This window comes from Octopus bimaculoides, chromosome 9 (assembly GCF_046866305.1).
Source record: "Octopus bimaculoides isolate indiv1 chromosome 9, ASM4686630v1, whole genome shotgun sequence".
Lineage (NCBI taxonomy): Eukaryota > Metazoa > Mollusca > Cephalopoda > Octopoda > Octopodidae > Octopus > Octopus bimaculoides.
The window spans coordinates 86,109,736-86,133,735 of record NC_142936.1 but is presented as its reverse complement, the minus strand read 5'-3'; the positions used below and the strand labels follow the sequence as shown (position 1 = coordinate 86,133,735).

At 39.7% G+C, this 24,000-nt stretch overlaps 1 protein-coding gene across 8 annotated transcripts in view; it reads right to left on the bottom strand.

Annotated features, from left to right (window-relative positions):
• LOC106878494 (uncharacterized) overlaps positions 1-24,000 on the bottom strand; it is a 470,127-nt gene that overhangs the window by 218,417 nt on the left and 227,710 nt on the right. Inside the window, exon 1 of one of the 8 annotated variants that reach the window (XM_089357953.1) lies at positions 10,078-10,860. The exons of the other annotated variants lie outside the window; for them this stretch is intronic. The gene's annotated coding sequence lies outside the window, so the exon portion shown is untranslated. Of the gene's footprint in view, positions 1-10,077; positions 10,861-24,000 lie in introns of those variants that run through there. 8 annotated transcript variants of the gene reach the window in all.

The following is a 24,000-nucleotide window of genomic DNA, read 5'->3' as shown; positions in this document are numbered from 1 at the left end:
AAGAATAGTATTGACAGTGAGTTCGAAGTTTCAGCCAGCTAAACCATAATCAGACAGTCTGATGAGGGTTTAGTAGGCTGAAACTTTTCAGTCACTGTCAATACTAGTCTTGTTTAAGAATAATATATATATAGTTAAGTGAGTCAGGTAAAAACCTTGAAGAATGTTGTGCAAAGCTCATCCACAGTTATTGGCTATCTGATGTCATCTTTGCCATCTTAAAACATGTGACTGGATATACTTCAGGAATTCTGTAGTGTCCGTAGAGTTTATATAAATTATATATATATAAAAGACTTCCTTTGGTCATGAATGACCATGGAATTGCAACCAGAAAGTTCCTTTCCAAGGCACAAGTCTGGGCAAGGTCGTTTGTGGAAGACCAACAGTCACCCATGCATACCAGTCAGAATTATCTGAATACTCTCTATGCAACATTCTTCTCCATGGCTCTTAAACGCGATAGTTGTTTATTTTTAGAATAGCATTGTAGGGTGAGTGTGAGAGGCCAGATCTGACTGGTTCGAACATAAAACATAGAATATTTGAGCTGGATATGGCCTGTTTAAATACTAAAGGATTAAGGCAGTAGGGCATCATTTGAGGATAATTTGACTACTATTTCTATGAGGTTCAGAAATCACAAAAGAGCTTCCTTGTTGGAAGGTAAACGGCATAAACAGTGGAGCACCAAATATAACATTTGTGGTATTTGATATGTCTTTATGCATTCAAATTCTGTCCAGGTAAATTTTGTTCATTCATTCGTTTGCTGTGGCTGATGAGATTAAACACCAGTCATGCACTGAGGGACAATATTGTAAAAGGCGGTGAACTGGCAGAAATGCTAAGCACACCGGGCAAAATGCTTAACAGTAGTTTGTCTGTCTTTAAGTTCTGAGTTCAAATTCCGCCAAAGTTAACTTTACCTTTCATCCTTTTGGAGTCGATAAATTAAGTACCAGTTGCTTACTGGACTTAATCTAATCAACTGGCCCCCTCCCCCAAAATTTCGGGCCTTGTGCCTAGAGCAGTAAAAAAAAAAATTTTGTCGAGTGTAGGCGTAGGAGAGGCTGTGTGGTAAGTAGCTTGCTTACGAACCACATGGTTCTGAGTTCATTCCCACTGTGTGGCACCTTGGGCACATGTCTTCTACTATAGCCTCAGGCCGACCAAAGCCTTGTGAGTGGATTTGGTAGATGGAAACTGAAAGAAGCCCATCGTATATATGTATATATTTATATATATGTATGTGTGTCTGTGTTTGTCTCCCCATCATCGCTTGACACCCGATGGTTGTGTGTTTATGTCCCTGTAACTTAGTGGTTCGGCAAAAGAGACCAATAGAATAAGTACTAGGCTTACAAAGAATAAGTCCTGGGGTCGATTTGCTCGACTAAAGGCGGTGCTCCAGCATGGCAGCAGTCAAATGACTGAAACAAGTAAAAGAATAAAAGAATACATAATTGAACTTGGGGTCCCAGAAATGACCCCCAAAACAATGAGCGAAATCAGTAAAAGAATACACGAGTATCAATGAATTTATTCATGTGCACGTGTGTGTGTGTGTGTGTGTGTGTGTGTCTGTGTGTGTATAGGTACACTCATACACACACTCATACACACACACACACACACAAGGGTGTGATTATCACTGGCATATCATGTGATCACTATTATTCCATGGTAAATTTAAACATTGTCACATAAATTACATACAAAATGCCCATATAGACAATATGTATGTCATGTGCGTGTGTCTACGTGTGCGTGTGTGTGTGTGTGTGTGTGTTATATGTTAATGTTTATATAATCATCGCTCATCAATGTCACGTGTCAGTGTATGGTTTGGTTTCTCAAAAGCCTGACATCTGCAATTGTCTTGCCCTCAAATATGGGTCTTCATTGGAAACTCTCTTGCAAGATAATTCTCAGAAGTCTTGGTTTGTTAAAATACCCCACGTCATACTCGAGAGGGTTTACTCTTATTGATGTTTTCTATATTGGCATGAGTTAGATGGATCATTATGGTCAGAGTTCTCACTCAGAGTTCTTAGCCCCCCTCAATAACAAACCAACTGAAATATTCAAATTTGAACAGTGGCTCAAAGTAGATAAAGCTATAAATAAGAGTGTGTAAATACTGGATTAAAAGAAAAAAGCTCTTTGAATAGGAAAAATGAAAGGTTGCCTGCGGAGCTTGAATTATTTCATGTTCTCTCGAAGTTTCTAAATTCTTATGGCATAATCAACACACACTGAGCAGAACAAAGCTTCTAAAATGGATAGAGAAATTTGGTTCAATGACAGAACGTCTGTCATGTTTACAGAAGATGTGGAGCCAAGTCCCAGGGGCAGCCTTTTGCTTTTTCTATTTAAGGGGTTTTAACCCAATGTTTACCATTCTATTATCTATAGCTCCATCTGCTTTGAGTTTCACTTCTAAAACCAAATCTCTCATTCTCTCTCTCTCTCTCTATACATACAGTCCTCAGTCAAATCGTCCAACCCATGCTAGCATGGAAAGCGGACGTTAAACGATGATGATATATATATGATGTGGTTATTGTTTAACCCCAGGTCAACCCTGATCAAACAGGCATGTGACCATCCTATCATTCTGTTTATCAAAAATTAAATTTACTATAATGTAGCCCTCTTTATTTAAGGTAGTGGGGGGGGGGTATGATTTTGGTTGCTATTTCTAATAATTTGTGAGCAATCATGCAGAGGCATCCTTGTGTGTGTCTGTGTGTGAATGGATAAGTAGGAGGTGGTGGTGGTGGTGGATCAGTTGGAAGCAGCTGACAACACAACACCCACAATATTCATTCACAATAATGATGAATGGAGATGAAATGGTTGGTTAGCGTTTAACTGAATAAGCTGCCACTGCCACACACACACACACACAATCACTACAATGCTCATTTCACGGTCATGAGGTGAGGGGGAAGGGTGAGCTGGAAGCAAGGAAGGCATTCATTAAAGAATTGTAATAACTCAGAGACAGGCACACGGGGCTGTGCAGTTAAGAAGTCAGTTTCATGGCCACATGGTTCTATGATTGGTTCCAGTGAGTGGCGCCTCATATTTTGGTACATGCCCATGTTGCAACAAAGTCGAAGTCGAGGCTTTCACTGCCATTTTGCAGCGATATAATATAGCAGCTGAATGAATGTTTGATGTTATTGAATGGAGAAGGAAATAGAGTGAATCTCCTCTGAACATCGGTCAATAAACTGTGGAATGTTTTGTCAGGAGTCTCCTCCGACTCTTTCTGCACATCAAAAGACTAGACAGGATGCATTTACATTTTTATAATTTCCTCTCACAACCAGGCTTTTTAGCACACACACCCACACATAGAGTAAGAGAGAAACAGAGAGGAGAGAGAGAGTTATCTTATATTCCTGTCTAATGATAACAATAATAATAATAATAATAATAATAATAATAATAATAATAATAATAATAATAATAACAATAATAATTATTATTATCATTATTATTATTATTTCTATTCTAGGCACAAGGCTTTGAAAATTTGGGGGGAAGGGGACTAGTTGATTATACTGACCCCAGTGTTTCACTGATACTTAATTTATTGACCCCGAAAGGATGAAAGGCAAAGTCGACCTCAGCGGAATTTGAACCCAAACATAAGGATGGGCAAGATGCCGCTAAGCATTTCATCCAGTGTGCTAACTATTCTGCCAGCTCACTGCCTTAATAACAATAACAATAATAATAATAATAATAATAATAATAATAATAATAATCCCTTATACTATAGGCACAAGGTCTGAAGTTTATGGAAGGGGGCTAGTCGATTTCATCGCCCCCCCTAGTGCATAACTGGTACTTATTTCATTGACCCCCAAAAGGATGAAAGGCAAAGTTGACATCAGCGGAATTTGAACTCAGAATGTAAAACCAAAAGAAATGCTGCTAAGCATTTTGCCTGGCATGCTAACGATTCTGCCACCTCACTGTCTCTCTTTTTTAAAACTTTTTTACTTGTTTCAGTCATTTGACTGTGGCCATGCTGGAGCACCGCCTTCAGTTGAGCAAATCGACCCCAGGACATATTCTTTGTGAGCCTAGTACTTATCTTATCGGTGTCTTTTGCCGAACCGCTTATATTATGGGTGGGGGGAACAAACACAGACACACAAACATATACACACACACATACATATATATATATATATATATATATATACACACACACACACATATATACATACATATGACGAGCTTCTTTCAGTTTCCGTTTACCAAATCCACTCACAAGGCTTTGGTCGGCCCGAGGCTATAGTAGAAGACACTTGCCCAAGGTGCCACGCAGTGGGACTGAACCCGGAAGCATGCGGTTCATAAGCAAGCTACTTACCACACAGCCAATCCTACGCCTACGTCTAATAATAATAATAATAAGATAAACTGTTGCTTTTACCACACATCAGCACAGGGCTACTGTACCTACATCTACAACAGCGCTATCACACTCCACAACAACACTACCACAACCACAGCCAGTACCCCTACTCAGCAACATGCTTTCAATGACAGTGCACAAGCCTGCTTGAATAATTGGAGACACGCATCTACACACACACATCTAAGTGCACCTTGAAGAATGCAGACAAGACATGCAACAGCATCAATGGCGCTGTTGATGCTGCTGCAATATTCTTAAATACGATGGACCTTAGTCATGAGGCATGTTGTGCCGCTTGCTGCATTCCATTGTTTTGATTCACACATCATTCCAACCAGGATGACAGCAGAGACAAGTTGTTGTAAGTGATGATGGTGGTGGTGGTGGTGAGGTATGTCTGCAAGTCAGTCACAATGTTTTCCAAGAACACAACTGTCTGCTAAGCTGTTCTTTGGGGAATCCAAGACAAAGAGAGAGGAAGAAGGAGAGGGAGAAGGAGAGAGAGACAGACAAGGAGCGAGGGGGGGGGGATAATGTAACAAGACCAACAGTCTGTCAAAAATGGAATGTGTTAAAATTTGCCCAAAAGTGAGAGAGGATGGGAAGGAAGGCATTTGTCTTGGAGAATTCACAATTCTTGCCAGAAGATGGAGCATGGCAGAAATAGTAGCTAAGGCGGTGAGCTGGCAGGAACGTTAGCACGCCGGGCGAAATGCTTAGCGGTATTTCGTCTGCTGCTACGTTCTGAGTTCAAATTCCGCCGAGGTCGACTTTGCCTTTCATCCTTTCGGGGTCGATAAATTAAGTACCAGTTACGCACTGGGGTTGATGTAATCGACTTAATCCCTTGTTTGTCCCCTCTTGTGGCATTGTACAGATTTTGAATTCAAATCCCAGTAGGATAAACAATCCTTTTCATTTGTCTGAGGTCAATAAAAACACTACCAGTTACGTACTGAGGGTGTTATATTCTACTCTTCCTGTGGCCATGTCCTTTCGTTAGTGTAGGGTAGTTGTGTAGATTTATTTTGCTTTTTCTTTTCCTTTTAATTAAGAAACAAAGGCCACAGAAGTTGCAGTTAAAAAAGCAAAGAGAGGAGCCAGCACATTTATGGACCAGAACACTTTTGCTGGTGCCACAAAAAAGCACCCATTGCTGGTGCCATGTATAAAACACATGTACTGGTTCCATGTAAAAAACACCTGTGTTGGTGCCATGTATAAAGCACTGGTGTTGTTGCTATGTAAAAAAAATACCCAGTACACTCTGTAAAGTGGTTGGCATTAGTAAGGGCATCCCGTCATAGAAACCTTGCCAGAACAGACAACTGGAGCTTGGTGCAGTTCTCTGGTTTAGCAACACCTGTCAAACAATTCAACCCATGACAGCAAGGAAAACCAACATTAAATGATGATGATGATGAATTTGGTGTGTGTTGGTGGAGAGAAGAGCCAGCACATATGAAGGCCAGAGATTGGAGTGTATTGGTCACTTCAAGCAACTTAGTCGAGTGATCTTTCTTTCGATGAGGTCTAGGATACCTGTGTGTGTAGCAGGAGCAGCACTGTCTCAAATGTAGGAGCTGTGCTACTCCAGCTTGAGTCACACATAAGTTTTGTAGAAGGTTGGTAGTTTCTGGGAGTTAAAATACTGTCTGCCACTGAAAAGGAAGCAAATTTTTGTGAAGCAGTCTTTACCAGGTGAAATGGCCTGGTTAACTATTTATAGTAACTTTCAAGGTCTAGTTGCACATTGTCCAGGTTTATGGGTGGTATACTCTTTTACTCTTTACTCTTTTACTTGTTTCAGTCATTTGACTGCGGCCATGCTGGAGCCCCACCTTTTAGTCGAGCAAATCGATCCCAGGACTTATTCTTTGTAAGCCTAGTACTTATTCTATCAGTCTCTTTTGCCAAACCGCTAAGTTATGGGAAACGTAAACACACCACCATTGGTTGTCAAACGATGCTGGGGGGACAAACACAGACACACAAACATATACACACACATACATATATATATACATATATATACGACGGGCTTCTTTCAGTTTCCGTCTACCAAATTCACTCACAAGGCTTTGGTCGGCTCGAGGCTATAGTAGAAGACACTTGCCCAAGGTGCCATGCAGTGGGAATGAACCTGAACCATGTGGTTAGTAAGCAAGCTACTTACCAACACAGCCACTCCTAAAGTTTTCTTGATATCTTTATAATTTACTGGTTTCAATCTTTGGACTGTGGCCATGCTACAGCACTGCTTTGAAGGGTTTAGTTGAATATAACGACCCCCCCCCACCAGTATTCATTTTTAAAGCCTGGAACTCATTTTCTTGGTATTTTCTATCAAAGTTATAGGGATGGAAACAAACCAACACCAACTGTCGAGTGTCTGGGACACACACACACACATGCATATATACAATGAGCTTCCTTCACTTTCTTTCTACCAAATCCACTCACAAGGTTTTGGTTGGCCCAGGGCTGCAGTAGAAAGACACTCGCTCGAGGTATGCCACAATGAGTCTCAACTTGGAACGATGTAGTTGGGAAGCAAACTTCTTGCCACACAGCCACTTATAATAGATGTGACATTATTGAAGGAAACAAGACTGGCCGATTCCATTGCAGGATGGTTTCAAGGTCTCCATTTACTAAGTCAGTGAATATTTGCTGTGGCATTTCTAGGTAGCATGCGAAGGATGTCTGCGATATATATTATGGTATGGTGTGCACATGAATAATAATACTGTGAATATATAATTGGGACAGCGTGACGCAATGTGTGTATATATGTTACATAGTTGTGGTGCAATATGTTAGCTTGTTGTTCATGTGGTATGGAGTGTACTACATAGGTGTGGCTGTGTGGTAAGACGATTGTTTCTCAACCACATGGTTGTGGGTTCAGTCCCACTGCATGACAACTTGGGCAAGTGTCTTCTACTATAACCTCAGGCCGATCAGAGCCTTGTGAGTGGATTTGGCAGATAGAAACTGAAAGAAGCCCATCATATGTGTGTGTGTAAGTGTGTTTGTCTTCAGCACCACTTGACAACTGGTGTGGGTATGTTTGTGTTCTTGTAAATTAGCGGTTCAGTAAAAGAGAGCAATAAAATACCTAACAGGCTTAAAAAAAAATAAGTACTGGGTTCAATTCATTCCACTAAAAATTTTTCAAGGCAGTGCTCCAGGATGGCCGCAGTCTAAATGATAAAAGATATCTCCGTTTAGAGATGCCAATCAGAAGAAAGAGAACTTGTCATTCTTTTATTCTTTTACTTGTTTCAGTCATTTGACTGTGGCCATGCTGGAGCACCGCCTTTAGTCTTATTCTCTGTATGCCTAGTACTTATTCTGTCGGTCTCTTTTGCCGAACCGCTAAGTTACGGGGACGTAAACACACCAGCATCGGTTGTCAAGCAACAGGGGAGGGTCAAACACAGACATGCGAACATACATGCACACATATATATATATATATATATGACAGGCTCTTTTCAGTTTCCGTCTACCAAATCCACTCACAAGGCTTTGGTCAGCCCAAGGCTACAGTAGAAGACACTTGCCCACACGTGTGCATGTGTGTGTATTGCAGTTTATGAGATGCAGCAAGCATGTGCTATGCATAGAAATAGCAAGGTTCAAGATATAGAGAGTGTGCGTGTGTGGTGTATAATGTGGTTCTATTGCACCATATCAATATTGATCCCCTAAACAACAAAAAGTATTCCAATCATAACCATCCTGTAATTATATTGGGTAACTAGGCCTACAGTGTTCAATGAATTCTCTTATTAAAGAATGTGATTTCAGGCAGATTTTGGCTGCTATTTCTAGCGAATCGTTGGCCCATATAATTTCCCTTTTAGGCTCTTTCTTGTACAATATACTTGTGTGTGTGTGCGTGTGTGTGCGAGTGTATGTGTGTCTGAACGTGTCATATTTCCGTTAGCGTTGTTCCTGTCTCCCGCCAGAGAGAGAAGTGGTGGTGGTGGTGGTGGTGGTGGGGGGGAGTCCAAGACACGGCGAGCCAATTCCACTGCTCTTACAGTTCTGACAGCCCAGTCATACTGAAAGGGGGTTGGCTGAGATATAGAGCACAATATAGCAGCTGATGGTAGTAGAGGGGGAGGGGGGAATATAATTACACCCCCCTTCCCTCTAACACAGACGTTTACAGTTAAACACACACACGTATACAGCTGAGGACATACGATAATGATGTGTGTGTGTGTATAAATATATATGTGTATATGTATATATGTATGTGGATGTGCATATATATATATATGTGTGTGTGTGTGCATACATATTTTCATCATTTTACTGGTTTCCTGGTTTCAGTCTATGGATAACGACCATGCTGGGGCACTGCCCTGTAACACTGAAGTAGATTATATCAACAGCATTATTTTACCGATCAATATCTAACAAAATATCAATGTCCGTCTTTTGTTATAATTCATATCGATGTATGTGAGTGCGTGTTTTATACATACATACATACATACATACATACATACATATATATATATATATATATATATATATATATATATATATATATATATATAGCAACCATTAGCTGAACATATATATATATATATATACACATGTAACAGCAACCATTAGCTGAACAAAGGACTCAATATGAGTTAAAATATTTATTACAAAGCGGTTGACATTTGGTACTTCGATGGGTCACCGAAAGACTGGCGTATTCAACCGTGTGTCTGTGCCTGCTCTGTGTGTATGCGTGTGTGTTGAAGTCTTTCTTCCTCTTTGTACGTGTGTATATGTATGTATATATATATATATATATATATATATATATATATATATATATAATAATCTAAGTTAAGTCTACATACTACGAGGGGATGGGTAGCTTTGGCTTTGGACAGACAGATAGGTATAAAGGGAGGCAAGTTCACACAACACACACACGTGTGTGTGTGTGTGTCGCTGCTACACACACACCAAGAAATGTCAACAAGAAGAACAAAGAGTACTCGTAACAAAAAAAAAAAACAGGGTTAGTATGAATATTGAAAACTAAAATACTTAAATCCTGTGTATCCGAGGTTTTGCTGTTTCGTGCGCACGCGCGCACACACATTCTTTTACAAAAATAGTTTTGGTTGTGACTTCGAAGTTTCGGATTGCTTAGCTTCCACCAGGGAAGTCCGATGAAAGCTAAGCAGGACGAAACTTTGAAGTCACTTGTCAGCACTATTCTCTCTTGCGAAAGAATATTAAACCTGTACTCAACAAAAATTGAGTAATCCTTCAGTTTAATGCAAAAATTGTTTTATAACTCGACATAAAAAGAAACAGTATATAATATAGACAGACAGATAGATAGATATTAGATAGACAGATAAATAGGTAGATAGATAGATAGATAGATAGATACATAGACAGATAGATAGATAGATAAAGTGATAGATAAATAGATAGATAGATAGATAGACACATAGACAGACAGATAGATAGATAGATAGATAGAAATAAACAAAGAAATGGATGGTTAAAAAACGATTGGTAACATAATAATAACAACAATAATTTATTTAATAATCGTTTCTGGTAATAATATCATGAATGGATGTTTTTATAATTGTACTTACGTTAAGCTTTCGTCAGATTACATGCTGAAGTAAGTCCAGTTATATACAGAGTGGTCCAATTATAGAAAATACACTCACAACCACACACATGTATACATATAGAGAGAGGCGACTTCAACTAACATAACCATGCGGCGTGTATGTGTATGTATGTATGTTACGTATGTATATATATATATATATGTGTGTGTGTGGATAATGTTACTTTATACACACATATAATATAAACTGTGACATCAACAAATATGCACACGAGAGAGACGACAGCGAGTGAAAGTGTAAGGGTGGAGTGAAACAAGCTACACTCACAAGAACTTGTTCAGTATAAAGGTGTGTGTATGTGTGAGTGAGCGGAGTTAGTGTGAGACTGCGTGAGTGTATGTATGTGTGAGTGAGCGGAGTTAGTGTGAGAGTGCTTGAGTGTATGTATGTATGTATGTGTGTGTGTGTGTGTTTTGAATACGCCCGATAAACTGCATACACGTGAGTGTGCAAACAAAATAATCCACCCTAATCTATATATATACATACACACACACACATACACGCGCGCGCACGTCTTCTCAAACACCGTATAGCATAATGTTTGTGAACTTTTACAGTATATGTCCGTCTCTCTCATATGCAGACACAGTATAAGAGAAATTACCAATCCAGAAGCCCCTATATCATTCCAGAAGAGTGTGTGTGTGAGAGAGAGAGAGGTACGGTACCACATTCAACACGAAGACACGTTGTCTTTCAAAAAAGCAACAGAGAATTTTAAACTGCTGAATAAGAGAGGAAGGCGGAAAGGGAATGGTGACAACAGCAATTAATTATCGTGGTGGTGGCGGAGGCGGCGGCGGCTTATCTATTTATTTTTTTTCCTTCTGGGAATTATTCAGTTCTGATCATAGGGGATTCCAGCACTGGTTGGCTAATAATGCCAAGTAATATCCATCCAGAACTACATTGACCAATATTCAAACGATGTTGGATGATTTGAGAGATTTGGTTGCTATTTCTAGACACTCAAGCGACCGATTAGGGGGGTAGTGTTACGACAGTGGTGGTGGCGGCGGTGGTGATGGTGGCAGAACAAGGAAGAGATTGGATGCTGACAGATATCACGACAATGAAATAAAAAGCTTACTCATCCCTTGTGATGACAAGGGCGCAAACTGTAACCTCGACGTGGTCATATCAGCTGCTAGAAATAGCAGTCAAATGACACCACCGTCTTGAATGAAAGAAAGAATACATAAGTCAACTGGATCATGGCTCGCATGGGTTAATCAAGGTCACACACACAAATATCTATCTATCTATCTATCTATCTATCTATCTCGCTCCAAGACAGATCTCATGGATACTCTCGGTTATATCACCAGAAATGTTTCTGGGATCCCAGGGGTTTTGGGGTCTTTCAACATCAAACCTTCGTCCAGTTGATCCAGCCAGGATCGATCGGGCCCCATTTTGCATCCCAGCAGCGGCAAAACACCGGTCTGCTCCGTTTTTATTCAAAACCATTTAGTAGCCTTTTCGGCAGCTTCGGAAGTGGAATGCATGTCACCCCCGCCCGCATCTCAACCTCATTGTGTCACTAGTAACTCCAAGCCAAGTCAGAGATTTGCAGTGTTAACGCCCCACAAAATATCGGCACACACACATATGTGTGTGTGTGTGTGTGTTCATATACATACATGCATATATTTTTTATATATAGGCGTAGGAGTGGCTCTGTGGTAAGTAGCTTGCTTACGAACCACATGGTTCCGAGTTCAGTCCCACTGCATGGCACCTTGGGCAAGTGTCTTCTACTATAGCCTCGGGCCGACCAAAGCCTTGCGAGTGGATTTGGTAGACGGAAACTGAAAGAAGCCCGTCGTATATATGTATATATATACGTATGTGTGTCTGTGTTTGTCCCCCCAACATCGCTTGACAACCGATGCTGGTGTGTTTACGTCCCCGTCAGTTAGCGGTTCGGCAAAAAGAGACCGATAGAATAAGTACTGGGCTTACAAAGAATAAGTCCTGGGGTCGATTTGCTCGACTAAAAAGGCGGTGCTCCAGCATGGCCGCAGTCAAATGACTGAAACAAGTAAAAGAGTAAAAGAGTATAAGGCAGAGAGCAGGCAGAATTGTTAGCACGCTGAACAAAATGTTAAGCGGCGTCTCTCCCAGCTAGCTTTACGTTCTGAGTTCAAATTCCAACGAGGTTGACTTCGCCTTTCAGTCTTTCGGAGTTGATAAAATAAGAACCGGTTGAACAACTGGATTCGATGTAATCGACTAGCTCCCCATCCCCCAGAATTTCAGGCCTTGTGCTTAGGATAGAAAGGACACACACTCAACAATATGGTTAGGGAGCGCTGCGAACTGACCCGGTCTGTTTACAGCGAGAAATTTTGTCGAAGACGAAATACAGTGAATGGCTTTCAAATAATACCTCATGCTTATTTGAACAGGTAACAAGTTTGTATTTATACACATCAATGCTCAGCGGCGCTGTTGTCCCGTGTGTGTGTGTGTATGCATATACATATGTACGTATCATATACATACACAATACACAGAAAACAAAATATAACAGGATTGTTAGCAAATCATTTAGTTACACCATCTTGCATACGTTTCATTAATATAACGTGATTACTGGTTACAAAAATGCGAATTACATGATATTTAATGTGAAATTGTCAGACTATTTACAGGTTCAGTAACTGTCGCAGATAGAAACGGACATCGTTGAGATGGCTCGCGACCATATCAAATGTGTTGTGAGAGGACTTAATACGGATGTCAGATGTGGAGGAGGAATTAACAAAGAACAGAATAGGGTGAGACAAATAGGAAGAAAGATTGCTGTCAGAAAGTCTACGCAACAGACAATAGACGTGGTCATTTTCTGACAGTTTTACTGCTTTTCCTTCTCTTCTTTTTCTTTTGATGTTCCCCGTAAAGCTTAAACTGCCATTAACTTGGTCAAGGGTGTCCATTGTCTGTTAAATTGTATATCATAAGATATATTTATCTAACAACATACATAGACATAGTTATACATACACATGCCCACACAGACATAAATAACTATACAGACATACAAACATATATACGTACATACATCCATACATACAAACATGCATACAAACATACACACATATTTATCAATGAGCATACTGATTACTTGTGGAGGCGCAATGGTCCAGTGGTTAGGGCAGCGGACTCGCGGTCATAGGATCGCGGTTTCGATTCCCAGACCGGGCGTTGTGAGTGTTTATTGAGCGAAAGCACCTAAAGCTCCACGAGGCTCCGGCAGGGGGGGGGGGGTGTACTCTTTCACCACAACTTTCTCTCACTCTTACTTTCTGTTTCTGTTGTGCCTGTAATTCAAAGGGTCAGCCTTGTCACACACTGTGTCACACTGAATATCCCCAAGAACTACGTTAAGGGTACACGTGTCTGTGGAGTGCTCAGCCACTTGCACGTTAATTTCACGAGCAGGCTGTTCCATTGATCGGATCAACTGGAACTCTCGACGTTGTAAGCGACGGAGTGCCAACAACAAACTGATTACTTAATGTGGATGGAGCTGGCAGGAGAGGGGGACCAAGGAAGCCATGGGACGATGTAATGGAGGAAGATCTCAAGACTCTCAACCTCAAGGCTGATATGACAAAGGACTGGGATGACTTGTGTGATAAGCAGCTCTTGAGAAGACATGCCCACTTCAGGGGAAACTGAGTACTACTTTGTGTGTGTGAATTTTAGGTTGGTTAAAATAAGTGTGACATATTTTAAGTTCTAAAGGTAAATATCAGGTCATTAAAAATGAAATGACCGATATTCTTATGCAGCAAGTTTGACAGTCGTTAACTCCTAATGTTTTATCCTGACAATTCTTTGTTTTGCTACATTGAAGAGTTACATCATCAGTTTTCAAACATGCAATTCATGGTGTCTGATTGTATTGTGAGTTTTGTCTTGTACATCAATTTTTGTGAACCCATGGATAGATGAAAAATTCGTGAATATGAGTTCTGTTGTGGAACCAATGCATGTCAACTACAGCAGACATTCAAAGGGGCCTGGTAAACAGTTATGCCAGTCTGCCCCTGTTGAAAACCACTGATCTAGACACACACACATACACACACGAGTGAGACCAAAAGTAATGCAAAAGTGAGCATAACCTTTTTATTAACTGACATAGTTTGTTCAAATTGTACATGTAGGTAGAGTAAGTCTTCCTCTACACAAGGCCCCTACTCAACATAGTCTCCAACACAGGAAATGCATATACACCTTCCTTAAACCCATCTCTCAAACCCTCTTTGGAAATATTCAGGTGTGCAATGTTGTACCTACTTCTTCACAGTTACTTTCATCACATCTGTGTCATCGAATCATTGTTTTCCTGAAGACTGTCCTCCATTGGATCAAACAGGAGTAAGTTGGAGGGCATCAGATCCAAGCTGTATGGTAGACAAGTGAAACTACTGACCAGCCTAATTTGTTAATTGCCTAATTTGCTAATTGCCTGATTTGTTGCCTAAGATGCGTGTAGTAGTCACACACTGTTATGGCAAACACCAATCATTTTCCAATTTCCTGCTTGATCTCTTTCTTCGTCCTAAAGGCTTCTTTGAGCTTTTCGAGTGTCTTAATGACATGCTCACAATTCATGGTACGGGGCCATGATCCAGAAAACAAAGGAGAACAACAATGCCCTTGTCATTCCACAAAACAGTCACCATGACATTCTTTGTCGATTGTCGGTTCTTGAACTTCTTAGGCCTTGGACACATGAAACCATGTGTGTGTGTGTGTACGCAAGTTTGTAAACATTTGTAAATATATCTACATATGTATATATTTGGAAATATGTGATATATAGATATATGTGCATGCATGCACACACACCCTCCAGCTCTGGCAGTCTCATCACCGCAACTAACAACCTTTACTCTCTTCCAGACTAACAGCTGTAGTGATGACAACAATGATGATGGAGAGAGAGAGAGAGAGAGAGAGGAAGAGGTGTTAAGGTATCACACTGAGGGTGGTGGTGATGGTGCAATGAGGTTTAAAGTAAATAAGTTAAAAGGAGTGGGTGGATTGGTGGATGTGGTACGACAAGGGTGAAAGTGGGAAGACGAAAATTAGGGTACATATCCATGCTATATACAGAGCGGGACCTATTCTACATATATACATACACACACACACAGTGTATATACATATATATATATATATATATATATATATATATATATATATATATATGGAGTGATGAGACTTGGCTGGATATATGCAAATACACAATATATACAAATACATAATTACACACACATAATTGTACATACAAACACACACTTATTAAATGTAACACACACATATTATATAGGGTAGGGGATGACTAGCTTAAGCTTTGAATCAACCCTCCCCTCCTTCAATCTAGCACCTCTTTCTTCTTTGTCCTCCTCCTCTTCCCTCCATTTCTACATCACCGCATCATCATCATCATCATCATCATCATCATCATCATTTCTACCAATTCTCCCCTAACCTCTCATAATCTTCTTCAACAACCTTCCATACAACGCACCACCCTGATCCCACCCGTTCTATTGCAGCCCCCTGTAACAGAACCATTTTCTCCCTGGAGGAAGTGCAAGGGGGGAAAAAAGTGAAAAAAAAAGATAAAAAAAAGAAGAGGCGGAGGAGGGACAATACTACTACTACTACAACCAGTACCATTGACACTAATAACACCACCAACACCATCTCCACCACGACCAATAACATGAGCACCACCACCACCACCACCACCACCACCACTGACAACAATTCTATAGTCACAGGCCCCAAGAGATATTTCTTTAAGGAAGTCAACAGAAAGTAAATTATAAACAAAAGGGGTGCAGCATAGGGTGTGTGTGTGTGTGTGTGAAATAGAAAGAGAGGATGTGTAAAAGATACATATATACATACATACATGATATATCATCATCATCATCATCGTTTAACGTCCGCTTTCCATGCTAGCATGGGTTGGACGATTTGACTGAGGACTGGTGAACCAGATGGCTGCACCAGGCTCCAAATATATATATATACACACACATATATATTACACACATACACACATGCATAAGTGTGAAACAGAACAGAGTGGGGGGGGGGGATAAGTGAAAATTGTGTACACGTATGTATCTGAATCTCTGCTGTGTGTATGTATGTGTGCGTGTTATGGCAGGAGTGTATATGTATTTGCATGCATGTATACGCACAGGAATGGTTGTGTGGTAAGAAGCTTGCTTCCCAACCACATGGTCCTGGGTTCAGTCCCACTGTGTGGAACCTTGGGCAAGTGTCTTCTACTATAGCCTTGGGCTGACCAAAGCCTTGTGAGTGGATTTGGTAGACGGAAACTGAAAGAAGCTTGTTGTATAGATGTATGTGTGTGTGTGTGTGTGTGTGTGCGCGTGAGTATTTGTTCCCCCACCACCATCGCTTGACAACCGATGTTGGAGTGTTTACGTCCCTGTAACTTAGCGGTTCGGCAAAAGAGACCGATAGAACAAGTACCAGGCTTACAAAGAATAAATGCTGGAGTCGATTTGTTTGACTAAAAGCCAGTGCTCCAGCATGGCCGCAGTCAAATGAATGAAACAAGTAAAAGAATAAAAGGATGTGTGTGTGTGTGCGTGTGTGTGTGCATGCACTCAGCCCAACACTTCAGAATATTTCTGGTCTGCCCTCTTTATCTAAAGCCACCTAGTAGCCTTTCCTGCAGTTGCAGTGATGGAATTTATAGCCTTCCTTTTTGCTGTACCAAGCCTAGTTCACATACACAGAGTAGTACTCAGTTTCCCCCGAAGTAGGCATGTCTTCTCGAGAGCTGCTTATCACACAAGTCATCCCAGTCCTTTGTCATATCATCCTTGAGGTTGAGAGTCTTGAGATCTGCCTCCAAGCCTAGTCAGAGCTTTCAAGAATGAATGCACTCAAAGCCTTGACAGTCAACTGCTGTTGTTCAACAGCAAGACTGCCAGCCCTGATTTCTACACTGCTTTACCAGTTCCTGATACATATTTGGCAAGCTTCCTCTCAGGAGCCTCCTGCATGTTTTCCTCTCAGGGCACAGTCAGATTCAACATGATCACCTGTTTGGTGCAATTTGAGAACATCATGAGATCCACTCTCAGTTGCCAGTCTGGAGATGTGGAAAGTAGGCATGATGGCTACTGAAGTTTTGATGAACTGGATTTTTCTCTGGCTCTGAAGAAAGTGATGGCTTCTTTCCTGTCACACTTAACCATCCATGAACAAACACCTCCCACAAATTGGGAAAAAGTGCAATAAAGAGGTTTGGTTTTGCCATGAGTTTTTGTTTGAGATCCAAGTTTAATGGAGCAGTCTCTTCACTAGGAATAGCACAATCTCATTTCTGTACCTCATTACAATACATGACACAAATATATGTACAAGTGTGTCAACAGAAATTGAAAAAGACAGTGAAATAAAAAAAATCAGTAAATGAGAAACTGGCGCCAACACCAAAACCAGGACTTCCTCCACGGAAATGTTTGCTATGTATCAGGTAAAACATAAATGGTGTTGTCCATTCTGAGAGACTGAAACAAGGAAAAACCATTACTGGACAGATTTATTGCCAACTTAATCATGTAAATGAAACATTATACTGAAAAGTAGCTTGCTTTGGTAAACAAAAGTAGGTATTAATTTAGCGTGTAGTCTACTGCCATATCCGTAATCTATGCTGTGAAATGACCTGATCTGAGTTAGGATTAGGGTGAGGGGTTAGGCTAGGGTTTAAGGTTAGAGATAGGGTTTAGGGTTAGGATTTAGAGTAAGGGTTTGGGTTTTGGATAAGGGTTAGGGTTACGATTAGACTATGCTAAAGTGTAAATGGCCAAATGACCAGGTAGACTATATGCTGAAGAGTAAATCGCTAGGTAGACCGCATGCTACAGTAGACTCCAAGAATAAGTATTATTTTCCTGTGGACAAGATGAGCTCAGTCTGCCAAACAAACCCAGAGAAGTTAGAAAATCATTAGGCATAGGAGTGGCTATGTGGTAAGTAACTTGCTTACCAACCACATGGTTCCGGGTTCAGTTCCACTGCGTAGCACCTTGGGCAAGTGTCTTCTACTATAGCCTCAGGCTGACCAAAGCCTTGTGAGTGGATTTGGTAGACGGAAACTGAAAGAAGCCTGTCGTATATATGTATATATAAATATATATATGTATGTATGTGTATGTGTTTGTGTGTCTGTGTTTGTCCCCCAACATCGCTTGACAACTGATGCTGGTGTGTTTACGTCCCCGTAACTTAGGGGTTCGACAAAAGAGACCAATAGAATAAATACTAGGATTACAAAGAATGAGTCCTGGGGTCGATTTGCTCGACTAAAGGCGGTGCTCCAGCATGGCCACAGTCAAATGACTGAAACAAGTAAAAGAGTTAAAAAGAGTATGTGAAGTAGTTCCGTATCCTTTATACTCACCAAATTTAGCACTTGTGGATTATCACACGTTTTAAATCACTAGATTATTCTACAGGTGACAGAGCATTCAGAAAAAAGGAAAATACTGAAGCTCTTTTCAGGAAGACAATGCAGACTTTTTCAAACAAAGAATTGAAAATTTGTTTCCCTGTTTGGTTGCAGTCATTGATATTGGTGATAAGACTATTTATATATAATGTTTAATTAAACTTAAATGACATTTGCTATTCTCTTCCTTTTGAAAATACGTATTTACTTTCCAAATACCACAGTATATATATATATATATATATATATATATATATATATATATATATATATATATATATATATATATATATATATATATCAATGTGTGAATTTGTGTGAGTGTTTGGGGGGAGGGGTGTACCCACTCACAAACATACGCATTGGAACAAAAAAAAAATCAAAAAAGTCAAAACAACCGAAGTCTATGAGAATTCCCAGCAGAAATATTTTTAAAATAATAGGGGGAAATATATATGAAAAAAAAAAAAACTGTGAAATTGTGTTTTACTGGGAACTGATTGTCGGGAAAGATAATTTAGAGTGAATAGTAGTAGCAGCAGCAGTACTGGTGGTGGTGGCAGTAGCAGAGTTATCAATTCTGGAGCTTATATATATATGTGTGTGTGTGTGTGTGTGTGTATCTGTTTTGTACACGCACACACACTACAAGACATATATATATATATATATATATATATATATATATATATATATATATATTCTGTATCTTATGTATGTGTCTGTCTATATATATATATATATATATATATATATATATATACACATGCTATAAGGTACATTATCTAGCTATCGTACATACACACATGCTATAAGATACATTATATTTATCTATAAATATATATATACATAATACACACATACACACTATAAAACATGTTACATACATATACAAACATGCAAACACACACACATAGATAGATAGATAGATAGATAGATAGATAGATAGATAGATAGATAGATACATACATACATACATATAGATATATGTCTTTATCTAATGTATCTCTATATACAAACATGCTATAAGACACAGTCTAGTAAGCTGAGGTGATACAGGAAAGAAGGCAGGGTCAGCTAAACTTCTGAACCAAACCCTGACTGCTTTATCACTGAATTAACTTCTCACAGACAAACAACATGAAAGAAACTTCCTTATGATTCTTCCAGTGACCCCGACCCCAACACCAACCCCCGTCCCCACTACCCCCCCCCCGCCTCACGACACGTCCCTTATCACTCCAGTCTGCCCCTCTGGCTCATCAGCTATGTCTACAGCTCTGGCTGTGCGGAGTGCGATCTGAAGCAGTGTGTTGAAATAGATAGTGTTGTATTTTGATATACAGTCATATTTACTTTATGCATGCATATATATACAAATACTCTTATATACATAAACATACACATGCCCTTATATGCATATATATGTGCATGTACTCTAATACAGATATACATCCATATACCCTTATGTACATATAGACCTACATATATAGTTATATACATGTATACAGATAGCCCTACATATACATATATATACTCTGTATACATGTATGCAAATAGTCTTATATACATATATATTCTTATATATACATATATACATACATATATATACTCTTACATATATGTCTGTATATATTCTTTTATTTGTTTTAGTCACTCTACGTCCCTCTTTCAGCTGAGTTCTTCTCTTGAGGTCTTGTGGTTGTTAGTGCCATTTAAAAAACACTTGTGCTGGTGCCATGTAAGAGCACCCGTACCTGTGCCACATAAGTGCACCTGTGCCAGTGTCACGTAAAAAGCACCCAGTACACTCTGTAGAGTGGTTGGTGTTAGGAAGTGCATCCAGCCATAGAAACCATGCCAGGACAGACAATTGGAACCTAGGCAGGTCCCAAATGACCAGCTCCTGTCAAACCACTCAACCTATGACAGCATAGAAAGCAGACATTAAATGATGATGATGATGACCACTCTTTTATAAGAAGAGGAGTGACCTTGAACTTTAGGCCAGCTAACCACCGTTGAACTATCCAACAGCTAGCAGGCTGCAACTTTGAAGTCAGGGTCACCCCTCTCCCGTGATTTATACGAGATTTGGCTGCTATTACTAGCAGATTAAGTCATTACATAAATGATGTTCTTGGTTGGCCACCACTAGCTTCCTTCAAGCCTGTTCTTTTTTTTTTTAAATTTTAAAATTAAATATAGGTATTTCTTGCCCAGTATTGGAATTTCCTTGTGAAGAGATCAGGGCATACTGAGAAAGTGGACTGTTAGTCTTTTGTAGTCAGCCTCCAACATTCTACCTTAAACTATTTCTTAGAAAATCCCAGCCATTAAGAGCTGTAAGTTTACTGTTGAGAAATGTTATAAAGTGGCCTGATGGAAACTGAAGACAAGAAATCTTGGCCCTTTCTATCATTGTTCTTCTCTTTTATAATCCTTTCCACTATAGGCACAAGGCCTGAAATTTGAGGAGAGGGGTTTAGTCGATTACATCAACCCAGTATGTAACTGGTACTTATTTCATCGACCCCGCAAGGATGAAAGGTAAAGTCGACCTTGGTGGAATTTGAACTCAGAACGTAGCAGCAGATGAAATACTGTTAAGCATTTCGCCCGGCGCTAACAATTCTGCCATCTTGCCGCCTTGTTTGTCTCCTTTATAATGACAACCACAACTAACTTGCTCTTGCTGTTCCATTAATCAATGAAGTTGAACAAATAGTCCTTGACCTATTGCTCTCTGATCCCTACACTTGGTGAGGGACCACACATATATATATATCAATATTGATACATTCCTAAATGTTTGGTGGTCCTGAAGAGATGTTCCTTTTTTGCATATGGAGATAATTGAAGACAAGCACCAATTGTTTGGTTTTTCTATTTCTGAGTTGCCATTTCCAAACAGCTTACACAAGCCATAGACGTATAGCCTGGTGTTACAGTCAAAAGAACCATCGACAAAATGCTTTTGTTTTCACAAGTATATTTAAAAGCATTATATCATCCTTGTGGCAAATAATGCCATCTTATTATTATTATCATTAAAGGTAACGATCTGGCAGAGTCGTTAGCATGTTGAGCAAAATGCATAGCGGTATTTTGCCCGTTGCTACATTCTGAGTTCAAATTCTGCCGAGGTCGACTTTGCCTTTCATCCTTTCAAGGTCAATAAATTAAGTACCAGTTGTGTACTGGGGTTGATGTAATCGACTAGACCCCCTACCCACAAATTTCAGACCTTGTTTCTATTGTAGAAAGGATTATTATTATCATTATCGTCATCGTTATTATTATTACTATTATCATTAAGGTGGTGGGTGGGTAGACTCATTAGCACTCCAGGCAAAATGCTTAATTTTACAAAAAATAAACACTGGGGTTGATTTGTTTGACAAAACGATTTAAGGCAGTGCTCCAACATGGTCGCAATCCAATGACTGAAACAAGTAGAAGATAAAAAAAGATAAAAGATTGTGTGTGTGTTTGTGTGTTGGCAGAATTGGTTGAGCACTGGACACAATACCGTGTGCTGTTCAGTCCCTCTCTCTGTGTTCTTAGTTCAAATCTTGTTCATGTCCAGTTCTATATTTAAGAGATGAGGAATTATTTACGTTATTTACATTTGACAGATATTTGTCCTCATCTTGTTTGTTGTTAACACAACATTTCGGCTGATACACCCTCCAGCCTTCATCAGGTGTCTTGGGGAAATTTCAAACCTGGGTTCTCATTCCTAAAGTATTTTTCCATGTTGTTGTTATTATTATTATTATTATTATTATTATTATTATTATTATTATTATTATTATTATTATTGTTGTTGTTGTTATTATTATTATTATTCAGGTCACTGCTTGGAATTGAACTTGGAATCTTGGGGTTAGTGGCCCATGCTCTTAACCACTACACAATATGTTCATGTCCATTATACATTTCATCCTTGTGAAATTCATAAATTAAAGTCCCAGTTATCTAGTGGGCTTGATATAACCCTCTTTATGTTGTTACTTTCGCCTGGCTCAAGTTTGATGAAGCAGACCTGCAAACAGAGACATTCCATACATGACCAACACACCTTTTCAAAGAGTGTACAAAACTACATTATGTAACGTGTTGTCCTTCTTTTCTTTTAAGATGGCAAGACTCAAATGAGATTTGATTGCTATTTCTACCAAGAAGAGTGACCACCCGGAGGCTCCCTCATTGGTTCCAGTATGGCCACAGTTCGATTTCTTTTTGTTTAGTCATATGGCCTTTTTGGTTGAAATCAGCAAAAGAAAATATGAAAGGAAGAGTCCATTTTAGAAAAAACTGGTTAATAGTACATGAGGGACAACAGAACGACGACCATTAAATGGTGAACTTTTTATACATTCAACAACAGGGAAGTTGCATATTCACACAGATGGATGGACTGCCACACACACACACACACACACACACACACACACACACACACACACACACACACTCTTCAGTGCTGCTAGGAACAGTGATAACTGAAGGTGGGGTGTTTTTCCTGTAGCTGACATTTTACATCAAAGCCACCAACTCATCAACGTGCTGCTGATGGTGATGAAGTACACATTGTCGATAGTGGTGGTGGTGATGTTGTTGATGATGATGGTGGTAGCGATGTTGATGATGGTGGTTGTGGTTGCAGTGTTGTCAATGATGGGGGGGGGGGTAATGAGAAACAGGAATGCATGATGTGATGGTTCTGTGTGTAGGTATGGCGGCAGCAGCAGGTGTGGTTTCATGTCCAGAGTACATCTGTTCCAGATGAAGAATTCTACATCAATTATCAAGCCATTATGAATTCTATCCACATTGGTTTATCCATCAATTTAACCCCCACCTCTCTCCGCCTCCTCCTCTTCCTCATTCTCAATCTATTTCTGTGTGTGTGTGTGTGTGTGTGTGAATGTTGCCTGAAAGATCAAGTTAGACATTCAACCACACAAATCAGACCAGATACCATTATTATGAACATACACCACCTACACGGTTAAGTGGCCATTGCTCGTAACAACATCTATATGACTAAAAGATGTAGGCATATTGGTGACATGACAACCACCACAATGATGTTATCAACAGCTCCATCTTGGATAATAATAATCTCCAAAATTAAACACTTGATCCCTCAAAATAATATATATATATATATATATATATATATATATACTCTTTACTCTTACTCTTTTACTTGTTTCAGTCATTTGACTGCGGCCATGCTGGAGCACCGCCTTTAGTTGAGCAAATCGACCCCAGGACTTATTCTTTGGAAGTCTAGTACTTATTCTATCGGTCTCTTTTTGCCGAACCGTTAAGTTACGGGG